The sequence below is a fragment of the Oncorhynchus clarkii genome, chromosome 28 (assembly GCF_045791955.1).
Source record: "Oncorhynchus clarkii lewisi isolate Uvic-CL-2024 chromosome 28, UVic_Ocla_1.0, whole genome shotgun sequence".
NCBI lineage: Eukaryota > Metazoa > Chordata > Actinopteri > Salmoniformes > Salmonidae > Oncorhynchus > Oncorhynchus clarkii.
The window spans coordinates 49,116,498-49,138,300 of record NC_092174.1 but is presented as its reverse complement, the minus strand read 5'-3'; positions in this window follow the sequence as shown (position 1 = coordinate 49,138,300).

Below are 21,803 nucleotides of genomic sequence, written 5' to 3'. Positions count from 1 at the left end.
GACAAGGGGACTGGGACAAGGGGACAAGGGGGCTGGGACAAGGGGACTGGGACCAGGGGACTGAGACCAGGGGACTGGGACCAGGGGACTGGGACAAGGGGACTAGGACAAGGGGACTGGAACCAGGGGACTGGGACAAGGGGACTGTGACAAGGGGAGTGGGACCAGGGGACTGGGACCAGGGAACTGGGACCTGGGGACTGGGCCCAGGGGACTGGAACCAGGGGCCTGAGACAAGGGGACTGGGACCAGGGGACTGGGACAAGGGGACTGGGACCAGGGGACAAGGGGACTGGGACCAGGGGACAAGGGGACTGGGACAAGGGGACCAGGGGACAGGGGGACTGGGACCAGGGGACTGGGACAAGGGGACCAGGGGACTGGGACAAGGGGACTGGAACCAGGGTACTGGGTCCAGGGGACTAGGTCCAGGGGACTGGGACCAGGGGACTGAGACCAGTGGACTGGGACAAGGGGACAAGGGGACTGGGACCAGCGGGCTGGGACAAGGGGCCTGGGACAAGGGGGCTGGGACAAGGGGACAAGGGGACTGGGACCAGGGGACTGGAACCAGGGGACCAGGGGACTGGGACCAAGGGACTGAGACCAGTGGACTGGGACAAGGGGCTTGGGACCAGGGGACAAGGGGACTGAGACCAGGGGACTGGGACAATGGGACTGGGACCAGGGGACTGGGACCAGGGGACCAGGGGACTGGGACCAGGGGACCAGGGGACTGGGACCAGGGGACTGGGACCAGGGTCCTGAGACAAGGGGACTGGGACCAGGGGACAAGGGGACTGGGACAAGGGGACCAGGGGACAAGGGACTGGGACCAGGGGACTGGGACAAGGGGACCAGGGGACTGGGACAAGGGGACTGGAACCAGGGTACTGGGTCCAGGGGACTAGGTCCAGGGGACTGGGACCAGGGGACTGGAACCAGGGGACTGGGACCAGGGGACTGGGACCAGGGGACTTGGGCCAGGGGACTTGGACCAGGGGACTTGGGCAAGGGGACTGGGACCAGGGGACCAGGGGACTGGGACCAGGGGACTGTGGACCAGGGGACTGGGACAAGGGGACTGGGACAAGGGGACTGGGACCAGGGGACTGGGACAAGGGGACTGGGACCAGGGGACTGGGACCAGGGGACTGGGACAAGGGGACAAGGGGACTGGGACCAGGGGACTGGAACCAGGGGACCAGGGGACTGGGACCAAGGGACTGAGACCAGGGGACTGGAACCAGGGGACTGGGACAAGGGTCAAGGGGACTGGAACAAGGGGACTGGGACAAGGGTCAAGGGGACTGGGACAAGGGGCTTGGGACCAGGGGACAAGGGGACTGAGACCAGGGGACTGGGACAATGGGACTGGGACCAGGGGACCGGGACAATTGGACCAGGGGACCGGGACCAGGGGACCAGGGGACTGGGACCAGGGGACTGGGACAAGGGGACAAGGGGACTGGGACCAGGGGACTGGAACCAGGGGACCAGGGGACTGGGACCAAGGGACTGAGACCAGGGGACTGGAACCAGGGGACTGGGACAAGGGTCAAGGGGACTGGAACAAGGGGACTGGGACAAGGGTCAAGGGGACTGGGACAAGGGGCTTGGGACCAGGGGACAAGGGGACTGAGACCAGGGGACTGGGACAATGGGACTGGGACCAGGGGACCGGGACAATTGGACCAGGGGACCGGGACCAGGGGACCAGGGGACTGGGACAAGGGGACAAGGGGACTGGGACCAGGGGACTGGAACCAGGGGACCAGGGGACTGGGACCAGGGGACTGGGACCAGGGTCCTGAGACAAGGGGACTGGGACCAGGGGACAAGGGGACAAGGGGACTGGGACCAGCGGGCTGGGACAAGGGGCCTGGGACAAGGGGGCTGGGACAAGGGGACAAGGGGACTGGGACCAGGGGACTGGAACCAGGGGACCAGGGGACTGGGACCAAGGGACTGAGACCAGGGGACTGGAACCAGGGGACTGGGACAAGGGTCAAGGGGACTGGGACAAGGGGCTTGGGACCAGGGGACAAGGGGACTGAGACCAGGGGACTGGGACAATGGGACTGGGACCAGGGGACTGGGACCAGGGGACCAGGGGACTGAGACCAGGGGACTGGGACAATGGGACTGGGACCAGGGGACTGGGACCAGGGGACCAGGGGACTGGGACCAGGGGACCAGGGGACTGGGACCAGGGGACTGGGACCAGGGTCCTGAGACAAGGGGACTGGGACCAGGGGACAAGGGGACAAGGGGACTGGGACCAGCGGGCTGGGACAAGGGGCCTGGGACAAGGGGGCTGGGACAAGGGGACAAGGGGACTGGGACCAGGGGACTGGAACCAGGGGACCAGGGGACTGGGACCAAGGGACTGAGACCAGGGGACTGGAACCAGGGGACTGGGACAAGGGTCAAGGGGACTGGGACAAGGGGCTTGGGACCAGGGGACAAGGGGACTGAGACCAGGGGACTGGGACAATGGGACTGGGACCAGGGGACTGGGACCAGGGGACCAGGGGACTGGGACCAGGGGACCAGGGGACTGGGACCAGGGGACTGGGACCAGGGTCCTGAGACAAGGGGACTGGGACCAGGGGACAAGGGGACTGGGACAAGGGGACCAGGGGACAAGGGACTGGGACCAGGGGACTGGGACTGGGACAAGGGGACCAGGGGACTGGGACCAGGGGACTGGAACCAGGGTACTGGGTCCAGGGGACTAGGTCCAGGGGACTGGGACCAGGGGACTGGAACCAGGGGACTGGGACCAGGGGACTGGGACCAAGGGACTTGGGCCAGGGGACTTGGACCAGGGGACTTGGGCAAGGGGACTGGGACCAGGGGACCAGGGGACTGGGACCAGGGGACTGTGGACCAGGGGACTGGGACAAGGGGACTGGGACAAGGGGACTGGGACCAGGGGACTGGGACAAGGGGACTGGGACCAGGGGACTGGGACCAGGGGACTGGGACAAGGGGACAAGGGGACTGGGACCAGGGGACTGGAACCAGGGGACCAGGGGACTGGGACCAAGGGACTGAGACCAGGGGACTGGAACCAGGGGACTGGGACAAGGGTCAAGGGGACTGGAACAAGGGGACTGGGACAAGGGTCAAGGGGACTGGGACAAGGGGCTTGGGACCAGGGGACAAGGGGACTGAGACCAGGGGACTGGGACAATGGGACTGGGACCAGGGGACCGGGACAATTGGACCAGGGGACCGGGACCAGGGGACCAGGGGACTGGGACCAGGGGACTGGGACCAGGGGCCTGAGACAAGGGGACTGGGACCAGGGGACCAGGGGACTTGGACCAGGGGACCAGGGGACTGGGACCAGGGGACTGGGACAAGGGGACCGGGACCAGGGGACTGGGACAAGGGGACTGGGACCAGGGGACTGGGACCAGGGGACTGAGACCAGGGGACTGGGACAAGGGGACTGGGACCAGGGGACTGGGACAAGGGGACTGGGACCAGGGGACTGGGACCAGGGGACTGGGACAAGGGGACTGGGACCAGGGGACTGGGACAAGGGGACTGGGACCAGGGGACTGGGACCAGGGGACTGAGACCAGGGGACTGGGACCAGGGGACAAGGGGACTGGGACAAGGGGACTGGGACAAGGGGACTGGGGCCAGGGGACTGGGGCCAGGGGACTGGGGCCAGGGGACTGGGACCAGGGGACTGGGACCAGGGGACTGTCCCCTAGTTAGCCCTGTGTGTTAGCCGGGTATCTGGACTGGTTCCGACTGACATTTTCGTGTACATAGCTCTCTGTGAAGAGTGCTACATCAATTGCTGCAAACTCCTTGAAAGAGCCAGTTGTCCCGTTTCTGCTCTTTTTTATTTTTATTTTTTATTTTATTTTAAATTTTACCCCTTTTTTCTCCCCAATTTCGTGGTATCCAATTGTTGTAGTAGCTACTATCTTGTCTCATCGCTACAACTCCCGTACGGGCTCGGGAGAGACGAAGGTTGAAAGTCATGCGTCCTCCGATACACAACCCAACCAAGCCGCACTGCTTCTTAACACAGCGCCATCCAACCCGGAAGCCAGCCGCACCGCTTCTGCTCTTAGCTGAGATGGAGCATGTGAAATCTGACACCTCATCTGCATAGGGAGTGACAAGGCACATTTTCTTGCCTATCCAGACAAAGGATCGATTTTCTTTGGCTGTGAGACTCAGAGCCCCGCTTGACATGTGAAGCAAGAGACTCTAGGGAGCCCATCTTGCTGATATTCAGACAGATTTAGAGCTGTCAACATGAAAAAATACAAAATAATTTAGTAGAAATGGTTTCTGTTGATCACAGAGGGACGAAATATGGGAAGTTGTAACGACATTTGAACGGCGTCTCTCAATGGACGCTGGGCAGAAGATTCTCTGTTGCCAGTTATATGAAATGGTGCCAATTTTGTACTCTCACTAAATATGATTATGTTTATTTTACACTTATAACAAAGGTGAAATATCATAAGTAAGTCATTTATAAATGGATTGTTAGTATATTTAGAAAGCATTTTAAAAAATGAAGCCTTCTTCCCCCACTTTTGTTGAATAGTTTTTAATATTTTAATCATATTTCTTATGTACTTGATCTTGTCAGCAATGTATAACTATTTTGATCAGAAAGATGATGTTTATCTTTCTGGCAGTATAAAAACCTCAAATTGTATTTGTCACATGCTTCGTAAACAACAGGTGTAGACTAACAGTGAAATGCTTCCTAACGGGCCTTTCACAACTATGCAGAGAGAAACTATTTGAAATAGTGGAAAATGTGTGTGTGTGTATATATATATATATATATATATATATATATATATTATCAGTTAAAAGTTTGGACACACCTTGTCACGTCCTGACCTTAGTTCCTTTTTTATGTCTCTGTTTTAGTTTGTTCAGGGTGTGAGTTGGGGTGGGCATTCTATGTTTTTGTTCCATGTTTTCTATTTCTATGTGTTTGGCCTGGTATGGTTCCCAATCAGAGGCAGCTGTCGATCGTTGTCTCTGATTGAGAACCATACTTAGGTAGTCTTTTTTCCCACTATTATTTGTGGGTAGTTGTTTTCTGTTTAGTGTGTGTTGCACCTGACGGAGCTGTTTCCCTTGTGCCTTTTGTTACTTTGTATTTAGTTCTCAGTTGTATTTAATAAAATGCCGAACACACCTTGGTCCTCACCTTCTTCCACCAACGACAATCGTTACACCCCTACTCGTTCCATGGTTTTTCTTTATTTTTACTATTTTCTACATTGTAGAATAATAGTGAAGACATCAAAACTGAAATAACACATAAGGATTCATGCCGTAACCAAAAAAGTGTTAAACAAATCAAAATATGTTTAACATTTGAGATTCTTCAAAGTAGTCATCCTTTGCCTTGATGACAGCTTTGCACACTCTTGCATTCTCTCAACCAGCTTCATGAGGTAGTTACCTGGAATGCATTTAAATTTTCAGGTGTGCCTTGTTAAAAGTTCATTTGTGGAATTTATTTTCTTCTTAATGCGTTTGAGCCAATTAGTTGTGTTCTAACATGGTAGGTGTGGTATACAGAAAATAGCCCTATTTGGTAAAAGACCAAGTCCATATTATGGCAAAAACAGCTCAAATAAGCAAAGAGAAATGACAGTCCATCTTTAAGACATGAAGGTCAGTTAATTCTGAAAATGTCAAGAACATTGTGTCACGTCCTGACCTTAGTTCCTTTTTTATGTCTCTATTTTGGTTTGGTCAGGGCGTGAGTTGGGGTGGGCATTCTATGTTTTTGTTCCATGTTTTCTATTTCTATGTGTTTGGCCTGGTATGGTTCCCAATCAGAGGCTGCTGGCAATCGTTGTCTCTGATTGAGAACCATACTTAGGCAGCCTGATTTCCCACTATGATTGGTGGGTAGTTATTTTCTGTTTAGTGTTTTTGTTGCACCTTACAGAACTGTTCGTTTGTCGGTTGGTTGTTTTTGTTCAGTATTCATCTTTATTAAAATCATTATGAATACGTACCACGATGCTCTTTGGTCCTCTTCTCCTTCTCCCGACGACAATCGTTACACTTTGAAAGACCCAGAGTTACCTCTGCTGCAGAGGTTAAGTTCATTAGAGTTACCTGCTTCAGAAATTGCAGGCCAAATAAATGCTTCAGAGTTCAAGTAACAGACACATCTCAACCTCAACTGTTCAGAGGAGACTGCGTGAATCAGGCCTTCATGGTCGAATTGCTGCAAAGAAACCACAACTAAAAGACACCAATAATAAGAAGAGACGTGCTTGGGCTAAGAAACACGAGCAATGGACATTAGCCAAATACTGACAAATTCAATGAAACAAAGTCGGAGGTGGATGCTAGTGGAATTAACATTCAATTCTCTGGCAACACCTCTGGTGGACATTCCTGCAGTCATCGTGCCAGTTGCTCCCTCAACTTGAGACATTGTGTGACACAACTGCACCTTTTAGAGTTGTGGCCTTGTCCCCAGCACAAGGTGCACCTGTGTAGTGATCATGCTATTTAATCAGCTTCTTGATCTGCCAGCCCTGCCAGGTGGATGGATTATCTTGGTAAAGGAGAGATGCCCACTAACAGGGATGTAAACACATTTGTGCACAACATGTTTGAGAAATAAGCTTTTTGAATGGAACAGTTCTGAGATCTATTATTTCAGCTGATGGGACCAACAGTTTAAATGTTGCGTTTATAGTTTTGATGCAGAAGAAAAACTAGTTGTTTGTTGTCTGTATTTTGAGTCTAAAACCTATATACAACTATTATATTAGTTAGTACTATAGCCTGTTAGTTACCGGGTGTGTCACTTACCAAGTACTGTTTTAGCTGTCACAATGAACTCCTATACAATCTTTCAATTGTAGTCTCCTTTCAAAATATTCAGAAACAAGGAAAGACAAATAACTGCAACAATGTCAGTTTCACACTTCTATCTAAGAGTGCAACAGCAAGCGGGAAGGAACATATGTCTGTCTGAAAAGGCGTAGGAGAGAGAAGCGGAGAGACAGAGAAAAGAAGCTAATATCAGGTGTTATTCTGAGATTCTGTTCTTCCTGCAGCACTAACTATGGTGATAATTGACCTTGGGTGAATCATAACATACTGGCAACAGAAGCTGTAAATACATTTTGTCTGTTGTTATCATCGTTGTGCTAGTGCATGTATTTGCACCTTGCTCTCTACCTCCCCTGTAACACGCCACACAGAAGGTTGGATGAATTGATTTGACATGCTGGTATGTAGCATGTACTGTATGTAATATGTAGCATGTATTGTATGTAATATGTAGCATGTACTGTATGTAATATGTAGCACGTACTGTATGTAGTATGTAGCACGTACTGTATGTAATATGTAGCATGTACTGTATGTAATATGTTGCATGTGCTGTATGTAGCATGTTCTATATGTAGCATGTACTATGTGTAGTATGTTCTATATGTAGCATGTACTGTATGTAATATGTAGCATGTACTGTATGTAGTATGTAGCATGTACTATATGTAGCATGTACTGTATGTAGTATGTAGCATGTACTATATGTAATATGTAGCATGTACTGTATGTAATATGTAGCATGTACTATATGTAGCATGTACTATGTGTAGTATGTACTATATGTAATATGTACTGTATGTAATATGTAGCATGTACTGTATGTAGTATGTAGCATGTACTATATGTAGCATGTACTGTATGTAGTATGTAGCATGTACTATATGTAATATGTAGCATGTACTGTGTGTAATATGTAGCATGTACTGTATGTAATATGTAGCATGTACTGTGTGTAATATGTAACATGTACTATATGTAGCATGTACTATATGTAGCATGTACTATGTGTAGTATGTACTATACGTACCATGTACAATATGCTAAATGTACTATATGTAGCATGTACTGTATGTAATATGTAGAATGTACTATATGTAATATGTAGCATGAACTATATGAAATATGTAGCATGTACTATATGTAGCTTGTACTATATGTAGAATGTACTATATGTAATATGTACTATATGTAGAGTGTACTATATGTAGCATGTAGCATGTACTATATGTAATATGTAGCATGTACAATATGTAATATGTAGCATGTACTATATGTAGAATGTAGCATGTACTATATGTAATATGTACTATATGTAGAATTTACTATATGTAGCATGTAGCATGTAGTATGTGTAATATGCACTATATGTAATATGTAGCATGTACTATATGTAGCATGTAGCATATACTATATGTAATATGCACTATATGTAGAATGTACTATATGTAGCATGTACTATATGTAATATGTACTATATGTAATATGTAGCATGTACAATATGGAACATGCGCTATATGTAGCATGTACTATATGTAGCATGTAGAATGTACTATATGTAGCATTTACTATATGTAATATGTAGCATGTACAATATGTAGCATGTACTATATGTAATATGTAGCATGTACTATATGTAGCTTGTACTATATGTAGAATGTACTATATGTAATATGTACTATATGTAGAGTGTACTATATGTAGCATGTAGCATGTACTATATGTAATATGTAGCATGTACAATATGTAATATGTAGCATGTACAATATGGAACATGCACTATATGTAGCATGTACTATATGTAGCATGTAGAATGTACTATATGTAGCATTTACTATATGTAATATGTAGCATGTACAATATGTAGCATGTACTATATGTAATATGTAGCATGTACTATATGTAGCTTGTACTATATGTAGAATGTACTATATGTAATATGTACTATATGTAGAGTGTACTATATGTAGCATGTAGCATGTACTATATGTAATATGTAGCATGTACAATATGTAATATGTAGCATGTACACGCTAATATAAGGCCGAGCAGTGTTACAATAGCACACACACACCAGGGGCGGTCGGTGCCGTTTAAGATGAGGGAGGACGATCATTTTTTGGGGAGCATGGCCTTATTTCTATTACAGCATATTGGACGACTTTCATTCATATTCCATTCAACCAGTTCAATGTAACAGATGAGGAGAACGGAGGAGGAGGAGAAGAACGGAGGCGAAGAGGAGAAGAGAGAGAGGAGACGAAGAGAGAAGAGGAGAGGAGAACGGAGGAGGAGGAGAAGAATGGAGGAGAAGAGAGGAGAGGAGAATATGTAATATGCGCAACCAGAGGGAAAACAAATCTAGACCCCCTGTACTCCACACACTGAGACGCGAACAAATCTCTCCCTCGCCCTCCGTTTGGTAAATCTGACCACAATTCTATCCTCCTGATCCCTGCTTACAAGCAAAAATTAAAGCAGGAAGCACCAGTGACGAGGACGTCGTCCCCACAGAGACTGTACGTACATACCCCAACCAGAAGCCATGGATTACAGGCAACATTCTCACTGAGCTAAAGGGTAGAGCTACCGCTTCAAGGTGCGGGACTCGAACCCGGAAGCTTATAAGAAAGCCCGCTATGCCCTCCGACAAACCATCAAACAGGCAAAGCGCCAATACAGGACTAAGATTGAGTCTTACAACACCGGCTCCGACACTCGTCTTATGTGTCAGGGCTTGCAAACTATTACAGACTACAAAGGGAAGCACAGCCGCGAGCTGCCCAATGACACGAGCCTACCAGACGAGCTAAAACACTTCTATGATCGCTTCAAGGCAATTAACACTGAAGCATGTATGAGAGCATCAGCTCTTCCGGACGACTCTGTGATCACGCTCTCCGTAGCCGATGTGAGTAAGACCTTTAAACAGGTCAACATACACAAGGCTGCGGGGCCAGACTGATTACCAGGACGTGTGCTCCAGGCATGTGCTGACCAACTGGCAGGTGGCTTCACTGACATTTTCAACATGTCCCTGATTTAGTCTGTAATACCAACACGCTTCAAGCAGACCACCATAGTCCCTGTGCCCAACAACACAAAGGCAACCTGCCTAAATGATTACAGACCCGTAGCACTCACGTCCATAGCCATGAAGTGCTTTGAAAGGTTGGTTATGGCTCACATCAACATCATTATCCCAGAAACCCTAGACCCACTCCAAATTGCATACTGCCCAAACAGATCCACAGATGATCAAATCAAATCAAATCAAATCAAATGTATTTATATAACCCTTCGTACATCAGCTGATATCTCAAAGTGCTGTACAGAAACCCAGCCTAAAACCCCAAACAGCAAGCAATGCAGGTGTAGAAGCACGGTGGCTAGGAAAAACTCCCTAGAAAGGCCAAAACCTAGGAAGAAACCTAGAGAGGAACCAGGCTATGTGGGGTGGCCAGTCCTCTTCTGGCTGTGCCGGGTGGAGATTATAACAGAACATGGCCAAGATGTTCAAATGTTCATAAATGACCAGCATGGTCGAATAATAATAAGGCAGAACAGTTCAAACTGGAGCAGCAGCACGGTCAGGTGGACTGGGGACAGCAAGGAGTCATCATGTCAGGTAGTCCTGGGGCATGGTCCTAGGGCTCAGGTCAGTTGAAACTGGAGCAGCAGCACAGCCAGGTGGACTGGGGACAGCAAGGAGTCATCATGTCAGGTAGTCCTGGGGCATGGTCCTAGGGCTAAGGTCCTCCGAGAGAGAGAAAGAAAGAGAGAAGGAGAGAATTAGAGAACGCACACTTAGATTCACACAGGACACCGAATAGGACAGGAGAAGTACTCCAGATATAACAAACTGACCCTAGCCCCCCCCGACACATAAACTACTGCAGCATAAATACTGGAGGCTGAGACAGGAAGGGTCAGGAGACACTGTGTCCCCATCCGAGGACACCCCCGGACAGGGCCAAACAGGAAGGATATAACCCCACCCACTTTGCCAAAGCACAGCCCCCACACCACTAGAGGGATATCTTCAACCACCAACTTACCATCCTGAGACAAGGCTGAGTATAGCCCACAAAGACCTCCGCCACGGCACAACCCAAGGGGGGGGGGGGGGGGCGCCAACCCAGACAGGATGACCACATCAGTGAACCACTCAGGTGACGCACCCCCTCCAGGGACGGCATGAGAGAGCCCCAGTAAGCCAGTGACTCAGCCCCTGTAATAGGGTTAGAGGCAGAGAATCCCAGTGGAAAGAGGGGAACCGGCCAGGCAGAGACAGCAAGGGCGGTTCGTTGCTCCAGAGCCTTTCCGTTCACCTTCCCACTCCTGGGCCAGACTACACTCAATTATATGACCCACTGAAGAGATGAGTCTTCAGTAGAGACTTAAAGGTTGAGACCGAGTTTGCGTCTCTGACATGGGTAGGCAGACCGTTCCATAAAAATTGAGCTCTATAGGAGAAAGCCCTGCCTCCAGCTGTTTGCTTAGAAATTCTAGGGACAATTAGGAGGCCTGCGTCTTGTGACCGTAGCGTACGTGTAGGTATGTACGGCAGGACCAAATCAGAGAGATAGGTAGGAGCAAGCCCATGTAATGCTTTGTAGGTTAGCAGTAAAACCTTGAAATCAGCCCTTGCTTTGACAGGAAGCCAGTGTAGAGAGACTAGCACTGGAGTAATATGATCAATTTTTTTGGTTCTAGTCAGGATTCTAGCAGCCGTATTTAGCACTAACTGAAGTTTATTTAGTGCTTTATCCGGGTAGCCGGAAAGTAGAGCATTGCAATAGTCTAACCTAGAAGTGACAAAAGCATGGATTAATTTTTCTGCATCATTTTTGGACCGAAAGTTTCTGATTTTTGCAATGTTACGTAGATGGAAAAAAGCTGTCCTTGAAATGGTCTTGATATGTTCTTCAAAAGAGAGATCAGGGTCCAGAGTAACGCCGAGGTCCTTCACAGTTTTATTTGAGACGACTGTACAACCATTAAGATTAATTGTCAGATTCAACAGAAGATCTCTTTGTTTCTTGGGACCTAGAACAATCTCTATTGCACTCCACACTGCCCTTTCCCACCTGTACAAAAGGAACACCTATGTGAGAATGCTACTGTATTCATTGACTACAGCTCATCGTTCAACACCATAGTACCCTCAAAGCTCATCACTAAGCTAAGGATCCTGGGACTAAATACCTCCCTCTGCAACTGGATCCTGGACTTCCTGACGGCCGCCCCCAGGTGGTGAGGGTAGGCAACAACACCTCCGCCACGCTGATCCTCAACACTGGAGCCCCTCAGAGGTGTGTTCTCAGTCCCCTCCTGTACTCCCTGTTCACCCATGACTGCGTGGCCAAGCACGACTCCAACACCATCATTAAGTTTACAGACGACACAACAGTGGTAGGCCTGACCACCGACAACGACAAGGCAGCCTATAGGGAGGAGGTCAGAGACCTGGCCGTATGGTGCCAGGACAACAACCTCTCCCTCAACGTAACCAAGACTAAGGAGATGATTGTGGACTACAGGAGAAGGAGGACCGAGCACGCCCCCATTCTCATCGACGGGGCTGTAGTGGAGCAGGTTGAGAGCTTCCTTGGTGTCCACATCACCAACAAACTAACATGGTCCAAGCACACAAAGACAGTCGTGAAGAGGGTACGACAAAGCCTATTCCCCCTCAGGAAACTAAAACGTTTTTGCATGTGTCCTCAGATCCTCAAAACGTTCTATAGCTGCACCATCGAGAGCATGGTTGCATCACCGCCTGATATGGCAACTGCTCGGCCTCCAACCACAAGGCGATACAGAGGGTAGTGCGTATGGCCCAATACATCACTGGGGCCAAGCTTCCTGCCATCCGCAACCTCTACACCAGGCGGTGTCAGAGGAAGGCCCTGAAAGGCCCTACCCCAGCCAAGCCAGCCACAGACTGTTCTCTCTACTACCGCATGGCAAGCAGTAACCCTAACCCAGCGCCAAGTTTAGGACAAAAAGGCTTCTCAACAGTTTTTACCCCCAAGCCACAAGACTCCTGAACAGGTAATCAAATGGCTACCTGGACTATTTGCATTGTTCCCCCCCAACCCTTCTTTTACGCTGCTGCTACTCTCTGTTTATCTTATATGCATAGTCACTTTAACTATACACTCATGTATATACTACCTCAATTAGCCTGACTAACCGGTCCAGTCTATAGCCTCGCTACTGTTATTTTTCCCTCTTTTTACTGTTGTTTTTTATTTCCTTACTATTGTTCACCTAATACCTTTTTTTTCACTCAAGGACAATAAGGACAATAGAGGAGAGGAGAGGATGGCATGGTGTGTGTGTGTTAAGAGCACTCCTTAAACTGTGTGTGTGTGTGCGTGTGCGTGTGTGTGTGTGTGTGTGTGTGTGTGTGTGTGTGTGTGTGTGTGTGTGTGTGTGTGTGTGTGTGTGTGTGTGTGTGTGTGTGTGTGTGTGTGTGTGTGTTAAGAGCACTCCTTAAACTGTGTGTGTGTGTGCGTGCGTGGGTGCGTGCGTGCGTGCGTACAGCCATGTCTAACAGAGCACTGGTATCCCCGGGCATTGATGCCAGCCTACCAGTCTGTTCGGTCACACCTTACTGCCTTCAGAGATTGCCCTCGAGGGGTGTTTCTGCGTGTGTGTCTGCCTGTGGGTGTAGTTTAACAGCACAGTCTGTCTACCCAGGAGAGTTACTAGCCAAGATCAGTGCCAAGAAACTCCCACCACAGAGAGAGAGAGAGAGAGGTGTGTTATTGAGTCTACATCCTACAGAGAGAGGTGTGTTATTAACAGCTATCTGAGTCTACATCGTACAGAGAGAGGTGTGTTATTGACAGCTATCTGAGTCTACATCCTACAGAGAGAGGTGTGTTATTGACAGCTATCTGAGTCTACATCCTACAGAGAGAGGTGTGTTATTGACAGCTATCTGAGTCTACATCCTACAGAGAGAGGTGTGTTATTGTCAGCTATCTGAGTCTACATCCTATAGAGAGAGGTGTGTTATTGTCAGCTATCTGAGTCTACATCCTACAGAGAGAGGTGTGTTATTGACAGCTATCTGAGTCTACATCCTACAGAGAGAGGTGTGTTATTGTCAGCTATCTGAGTCTACATCCTACAGAGAGAGGTGTGTTATTGTCAGCTATCTGAGTCTACATCCTACAGAGAGAGGTGTGTTATTGTCAGCTATCTGAGTCTACATCCTACAGAGAGAGGTGTGTTATTGACAGCTATCTGAGTCTACATCCTACAGAGAGAGGTGTGTTATTGTCAGCTATCTGAGTCTACATCCTACAGAGAGAGGTTTGTTATTGTTACACAGCTGGGCCCTATCTTAGCACGTACATATATACTGTACCCCCCCCCTCCCCCCCCCCTCTCCTTCTCTGTGGCTGATGTGAGTAAGACATGTAAACGTTCTAACCCCCTCAAGGCTGCTGGCCCAGACGGCATCCCTAGCCGCGTCCTCAGAGCATGTGCAGACCAGCTAGCTGGAGTGTTTACGGACGTATTCAATCCCCCTCTATCCCAGTCTGCTGTCCCCACTTTCATCAAGATGTCCACCATTGTCCCTGGTCCCAATAAGGCGAAGGTAACTGAACTAAATGGCTACCGCCCCGTAGCACTCACTTCTGTCATCATGAAGCTTTGAGAGACTAGTAAAGGATCATATCACCTCCACCCTACCTGACAAGAGGAAAACCTACAGTATGTAGGTATAATGCTGTTCATTGACTACAGCTCAGCATTTAACACCACGGTACCCTCCCCATGTGGTGAGGTTGTACAATCGAGAGCTTCCTGTCGGGCTGTATTACCGCCTGGGATGGCAACTGCTCCTCCCACAACCGTAAGGCTTTCCAGAGGGTAGTGAGGTCTGCACAACACATCACCGGGGACAAACTACCTGCCCTCCAGGACACCTACACCAACCGATGTCACAGGAAGGCCAAAAAGATCATCAAGGACAACAACCACCCGAGCCACTGCCTGTTCACCCCGCTATCATCCAGAAGGCGAGGTCAGTACAGGTGCATCAAAGCAGGGATCAAGAGACTGAAAAACAGCTTCTATCTCAAGGCCATCAGACTGTTAAACAGCCACCACTAACATTGAGTGGCTGCTGCCAACACACTGACTCAACTCCAGCCACTTTAATAAATTTAATAAATGGATTTAAAAAAGGTATCACTAGTCACTTTAAATAATGCCACTTTATTTATTTGTTACATATCTTACATTACTCATCTCATATTTACATACTGTACTCTATACCATCTACTGCATCTTGCCTGTGCCACTCTGATATCGCTCATCCATATATTTATATGTACATATTCTTATTCCACCCCTTTATATTTGTGTGTATTAGGTAGTTGTTGGGGAATTGTTAGATATCACTGCACTGTCGGAACTAGAAGCATAAGCATTTCACTACACTCACATTAACATCTGCTAACCATGGGTATGTGACCAATAAAATTGGAATTGATTTGTACAGACAGACAGACAGACAGACAGACAGACAGACAGACAGACAGACAGACAGACAGACAGACAGACAGACAGAGAACTGGTCTGTTAGACAGACAGACAGACAGACAGACAGACAGACGGGCAGGGAACTGGTCTGTTCAGCAGACAGACAGCAGGGAAGACTTCAAGAGCCCCGCTTATGAATATTCATGTGAAATTAGTTCATTAAGTTAATTATTCTGACGAATATTCATTTGTCTTTCCCAAGGACGTTTCTGTACTGATTTTAACGTTTCCATCATTAGTCACGCTATGGGCTATTTAAAATCACATAGAGATCATATAGGGGGAATATAGAGAGGAGGAGATACTAATTTTCCACCATAATTTGCAAAATAAATTAATAAAAAATCCTACAATGTGATTTTCTGGATTTTTTTCCCACATTTTGTCTGTCATAGTTGAAGTGTACCTATGATGAAAATTACAGGCCTCTCTCATCTTTTTAAGTGGGAGAACTTGCACAATTGGTGGCTGACTAAATACTTTTTTGCCCCACTGTATATACTACCCTCCACAACATAACCTTCACTATGTCACCAGGACATATACAGGACACTACCCTCCACAACATAACCTTCACTATGTCACCAGGACAAATACAAGATACTACCCTCCACAACACTATGTCACCAGGACATATACAGGATACTACCCTCTACAACACTATGTCACCAGGACATATACAGGATACTACCGTCTACAACAGAACCTTCACTATGTCACCAGGACATATACAGGATACTACCCTCTACAACACTATGTCACCAGGACACATACAGGATACTACCCTCTACAACATAACCTTCACTATGTCACCAGGACATATACAGGATACTACCCTCCACACCATAACCTTCACTATGTCACCAGGACATATACAGGACACTACCCTCTACAACACTATGTCACCAGGACATATAGAGGATACTACCCTCCACAACATAACCTTCACTATGTCACCAGGACATATACAGGATACTACCCTCTACTATGTCACCAGGGCATATACAGGATACTACCCTCTACAACACTATGTCACCAGGACATATATACAGGATACTACCCTCTACAACACTATGTCACCAGGACATATACAGGATAGTACCCTCCACAACATAACCTTCACTATGTCACCAGGACATATACAGGATACTACCCTCCACACCATAACCTTCACTATGTCACCAGGACATATACAGGATACTACCCTCCACACCATAACCTTCACTATGTCACCAGGACATATACAACATATACACCTTCGCCCGGACTCTAGAGAACAACGCCCTCAACCGCAGCCCCCACACCTCACACAGGAGCATCAGATCAACAGACACACCGCACAGACCAGCGAGACACTCTCCCAGACCTGCGGGACCCCCCATCCCTCCCCGGACCTACACATAGAGGACCCACGCCGAGAGGACCTACATCCAAACCACAGCACCACCAGACACATCCACACCCTCACCCCAACCAATTAATATCCCCCCAAAACCAACCATGTTCACACCCCATATAGGCCCCCTCAGATCAGACCTATGCCCCTCCTCCACACCCCATGCACCCCACCCCCGCAAAGAGGGCCTCAACATGGAAGTCACACATACGTCCAGGCCGTGAGCAGGCAAACAGGCCCAACCCCCACTCTTACACTAGCCCAAGCCAATGGAATGTACCAGATGCTCAGCAGCTGGGCAAGGGGATGAGAGGCAAGGGGATGAGAGGAGTGGAGTTTGAAGAGGAGCAGGGAGGAAAGGGGGAGGGGGAGGGGGGAGTATGAAGAGGGGAGGAGAGAAGAAGAGAGGGGGAGGGGATGAGAGGAGAGGAGCGGGGAGGAGAGGGGGAGGGGGGGTATGAAGAGGGGAGGAGAGAAGAAGAGAGGGGGAGGGGATGAGAGGAGAGAGGGGAGGGGATGAGAGGAGAGAAGGGAGGGGAGGGGATGAGAGGAGGGGAGGGGGATGGGAATGAAGAGCTGGAGGAGGGAAACATCAGAAGAGAAAACAACAACAGCTGTTTGGCTTCTGGCAAAAATAGGACCGAACAACAACACAATAACAACAACAACCACTGAATAACAACAAAACATCAACTAATTTAGCCAAGGCACGATGCTTTCTGCTGATAGGTACAGCAGAAAGCATTCATTTGGTATTTGGTATTTTATTAGGATCCCCATTAGCTGTTACAAAAGCAGCAGCTACTCTTCCTGGGGTCCACACAGAACACAGAACACAGAACATGCAACATAAGGACAGAATGAAACATAATACAGAACAGCATTAGACAAGAACAGCTCAAGGACAGAACTACATACCTTTTTAAAGGCACAGGTAGTCTACATATCAATGGATACACACAAACTATCTAGATCAAACTGTGGAGAGGCGTGGTGCCCTGAGGTGTTGCTTTATCTGTTTTTTGAAACCAGGTTTGTTGTTTATTTGAGCGATATGAGATAGAAGTTCCATGCAATAAGGGCTCTATATAATATTGTATGTTTTCTTGAATTTGTTCTGGATTTGGGGACTGTGAAAAGACCCCTGCTGGCATGTCTGGTGGGACAAGTGTGTGTGTCAGAGCTAAGAGGTGACGCAGTCAGTCTCTCCTCAACTCTCAGCCAAGAGAGACTGGCAGCATAGTAATAATATCCGCCCTCTGATTACAATGAAGAGCGAGACGTGCTGCTCTGTTCTGGGCCAGCTGCAGCTTAACTAGGTCTTTCCTTGCAGCACTGGACCACACGACTGGACAATAATCAAGATTAGACAAAACTAGAGCCTGCAGGACTTGTTTTTTGGAGTGTGGTGTCAAAAAAGCAGAGCATCTCTTTATTTCAGACAGACCTTTCCCCATCTTTACAAACATCCAATCTATATGTTTTGACCCTGACAGTTTACAATCTAAGGTAACGACCAGTAATTTAGTCTCCTCAACTTGTTCAACAGCCACACCATTCATTACCGGATTCAGCTGAGGTCTGGAATTTAAGGAATGATTTGTACCAAATACAATGCTCTTAGTGTCACACCCTGATCTGTTTCACCTGTCCTTGTGATTGTCTCCACCCCCTCTAGGAGTCGCTGATTTTCCCCAGTGTATTTATCCCTGTGTTTCCTGTCTCTCTGTGCCAGTTTGTCTTGTATGTGTTTCCAAGTCAACCAGCGTTCTCCCGCTCTCCTGCTTTTTGTATTCTCCTTTTTCTAGTCCTCCCGGTTTTGACCCTTGCCTGTTCTGGACTCTGTACCCGCCTGCCTGACCATTCTGCCTGCCTTGACCACGAGCCTGTCTGCCACTCTGTACCTCCTGGACTCTGATCTGGTTTTTACCTTTTTGCCTGTCCACGACCATTCTCTTGCCTACTACCCCTTTTGGATTAATAAACATTGCAAGACTCCAAACATCTGCCTCCTGTGTCTGCATCTGGGTCTCGCCTTGTGTCATGATACTTAGTTTTAGAGATGTTCAGGACCAGTTTATTACTGGCCATCCATTCCAAAACAGACTGCAACTTTTTGTTAAACTCCCAAACCCACATGCGGGAGCGTAATCATCGTCTGGAACTAATTAGCATAACGCAAAGGACATAAATATCTCTAGAAAATATTCCTATTCATGAAAATCACAAATGAATGATATATTGAGACACAGCTTAGCCTTTTGTTAATCACCCTGTCATCTCAGATTTTCAAAATATGCTTTACAGCCAAAGCTAGACAAGCATTTGTGTAAGTTTATCGATAGCCTAGCATAGCATTATGCCTTGCTAGCAGCAGGCAACCTTGTCACAAATCAGAAAAGCAATCAAATTAAATCGTTTACCTTTGATGAACTTCAGATGTTTTCACTCACGAGACTCCCAGGTAGATAGCCAAAGTACATTTTTTTCCCCAAAAATTATTTTTGTAGGCGAAATAGCTCTGTTTGTTCTTCACTTTTGGCTGAGAAATCGCCCGGAAATTGCAGTCACGAAAACGGCGAAAAATATTCCAAATTAGCTCCATAATATCGACAGAAACATGACAAACGTTGTTTATAATCTATCCTCAAGGTGTTTTTCTAATATCTATTCGATAATATATCCGTCGGGACAATTCGTTTTTCAGTAGGACCGATTGGAGTAATGGTTACCTCTGTATTTTACGCGAGAATCTCTCTCGGAGCCACCATGTGACCACTTACGCAATGTGGCCGCCTACGGCTATTCTTCAACATAAATGCGTAAAACTATGTCACATTGCTGTAGACACCTTGGGGAATACGTAGAAAGAGTAAGCTTGTTGATGGCACATTCACAACTCAATAGGGACTCATTGGAACGCAGCACTTTCAAAACCTGGGGCACTTTTTTTTCTCAGGCTTTCACCTGCAACATCAGTTCTGTTATACTCACAGACAATATCTTTACAGTTTTGGAAACGTTAGAGTGTTTTCTATCCAAAGCGGTCAATTATATGCATATTCCAGCATCTTGTCCTGACAAAATATCCCGTTTAAAACAGGAACGTTTTTTTTTCTCCAAAAATGAAAATACTGCCCCCTAGTACCAACAGGTTGGGTTTCAGTGACTTCATTATCTCTGAATCAACAATAAGGCAGAGGTTGAAAAGCCATAACACAAGTTTTTCTCAACAACAGGTTATGGTCAATAATATCAAAGGTTCCACTGAAATCTAACAGTACAACTCCCACAATCTTCTTATTATCAATATATTTCAATAAATCATCAGTCATTTGTGTCAGTGTTGAGTGCCCCTCTCTATAAGCATGCTGAAAGTCTGTTGTTAACTTGTTTACAGAGAAATTATTACGTTTCAGGTAAGACCCAAGTGCAGACTGTGTTGAAGTAACAATGTTTATTACAAGACAAACTTCCAGACAAACTAGACACCTTCTTTGCCCGCATTGAGGATAATACAGTGCCACCGTCTCGGATCACTAACAAGAACTAAGACTAGGGAAAAGCAGGAGCTGAGAAACAAAACACTGGTTGACTTGACAAACAAGACGAATTGGCAACAGACAAACAGAGAACACAGGTATAAGTACCCAGGGGATAATGGGGAAGATGGGAGAAACCGGAAGGGGGTGGAGACAAGCACAAGGACAGGTGAAACAGATCAGGGCATGACAGAAATAGCATTGTATTTGGTCAAACACAATTTCTTTCACCAGCTTGCTAAGAGCTGGCAGCAAGCTGATAGGTCTGCTGTTAGAACAAGTAAAGGCCGCTTTACCACTCTTGGGTAGCGGAATTACTTTGGCTTCCCTCCAGGCCTGAGGACAAAGACTTTCCTCTAGGCTCAGATTAAAGATATGACAGATAGGAGTGGCTATAGAGTCAGCTACCATCCTCAGTAGCTTTCCATCCAAGTTGTCAATGCCAGGAGGTTTGTCATTATTGATCTATAACAATCATTTCCCCACCTCTCCCACACTAACTTTACACAATTCAAACTTGCAATGCTTTTCTTTAATTATTTGTTATTTTATGCATGAATGCAATTACTCAGTGTTCGTTGTTGGCACTTTGCCAATGAAGTAATCATTAAAATAATTGGCGACATTAAATGGTTTTGTGATGAATAAGTCATCTGATTGGTTGAAAGATGGAGTTGAATTTGTCTTTCTGTCCATAATTTCATTTAAAGTACTTTTTACCCATCATTCTTTTTGTCATTGATCTTGGCTTCATAATACAGTTTCTTCTTTGTGTTGAGTTTAGTCACATCATTTCTCAATGTGCAGTAAGTCAGCCAGTCAGATGTGCAGTAAGTCAGCCAGTCAGATGTGCAGTAAGTCAGCCAGTCAGATGTGCAGCCAGACTTATCAGCCACTCCGTTTTGCCCCATCTCTTTTAACCATACCGTTTTTCAATTCCTCATCAATCCATGGAGCCTTAACAGTTCTAACAGTCTTAACAGGTGCGTGTTTATCAATCATTGGAAGAAGAAATGTCATAAATTCATCAAGTGCAGCGTCTGGATGCTGCTTATTAATCACATCAGACCAACAAATATATTTAACATCCACATAAGAGTCACAGCAATGTCTTTTGTATGATCTCCTATACACTATTTAAGGCCCAGCTGTTGGAACTTTGTCTTTCCTGGATATAGCCACTATATTGTGACCACTGCATCCAATGGGAACAGATACAGGTTTAGAACAAAGTTCTACAGTATTAGTACAAATGTGATCAATACATGTGGATGATCTTGTTCCTGTAGTGTTTGTAAACACCCTGGTAGGTTGATTAATAACCTGAACCAGATTACTGGTTACAGGGAGAAGCTTCCTGTTGAGCGGACAGCTTGATGAAAACCAGTCAATATTCAGGTCCCCAAGAAAGTGGACCTCTCTGTTTACATCAC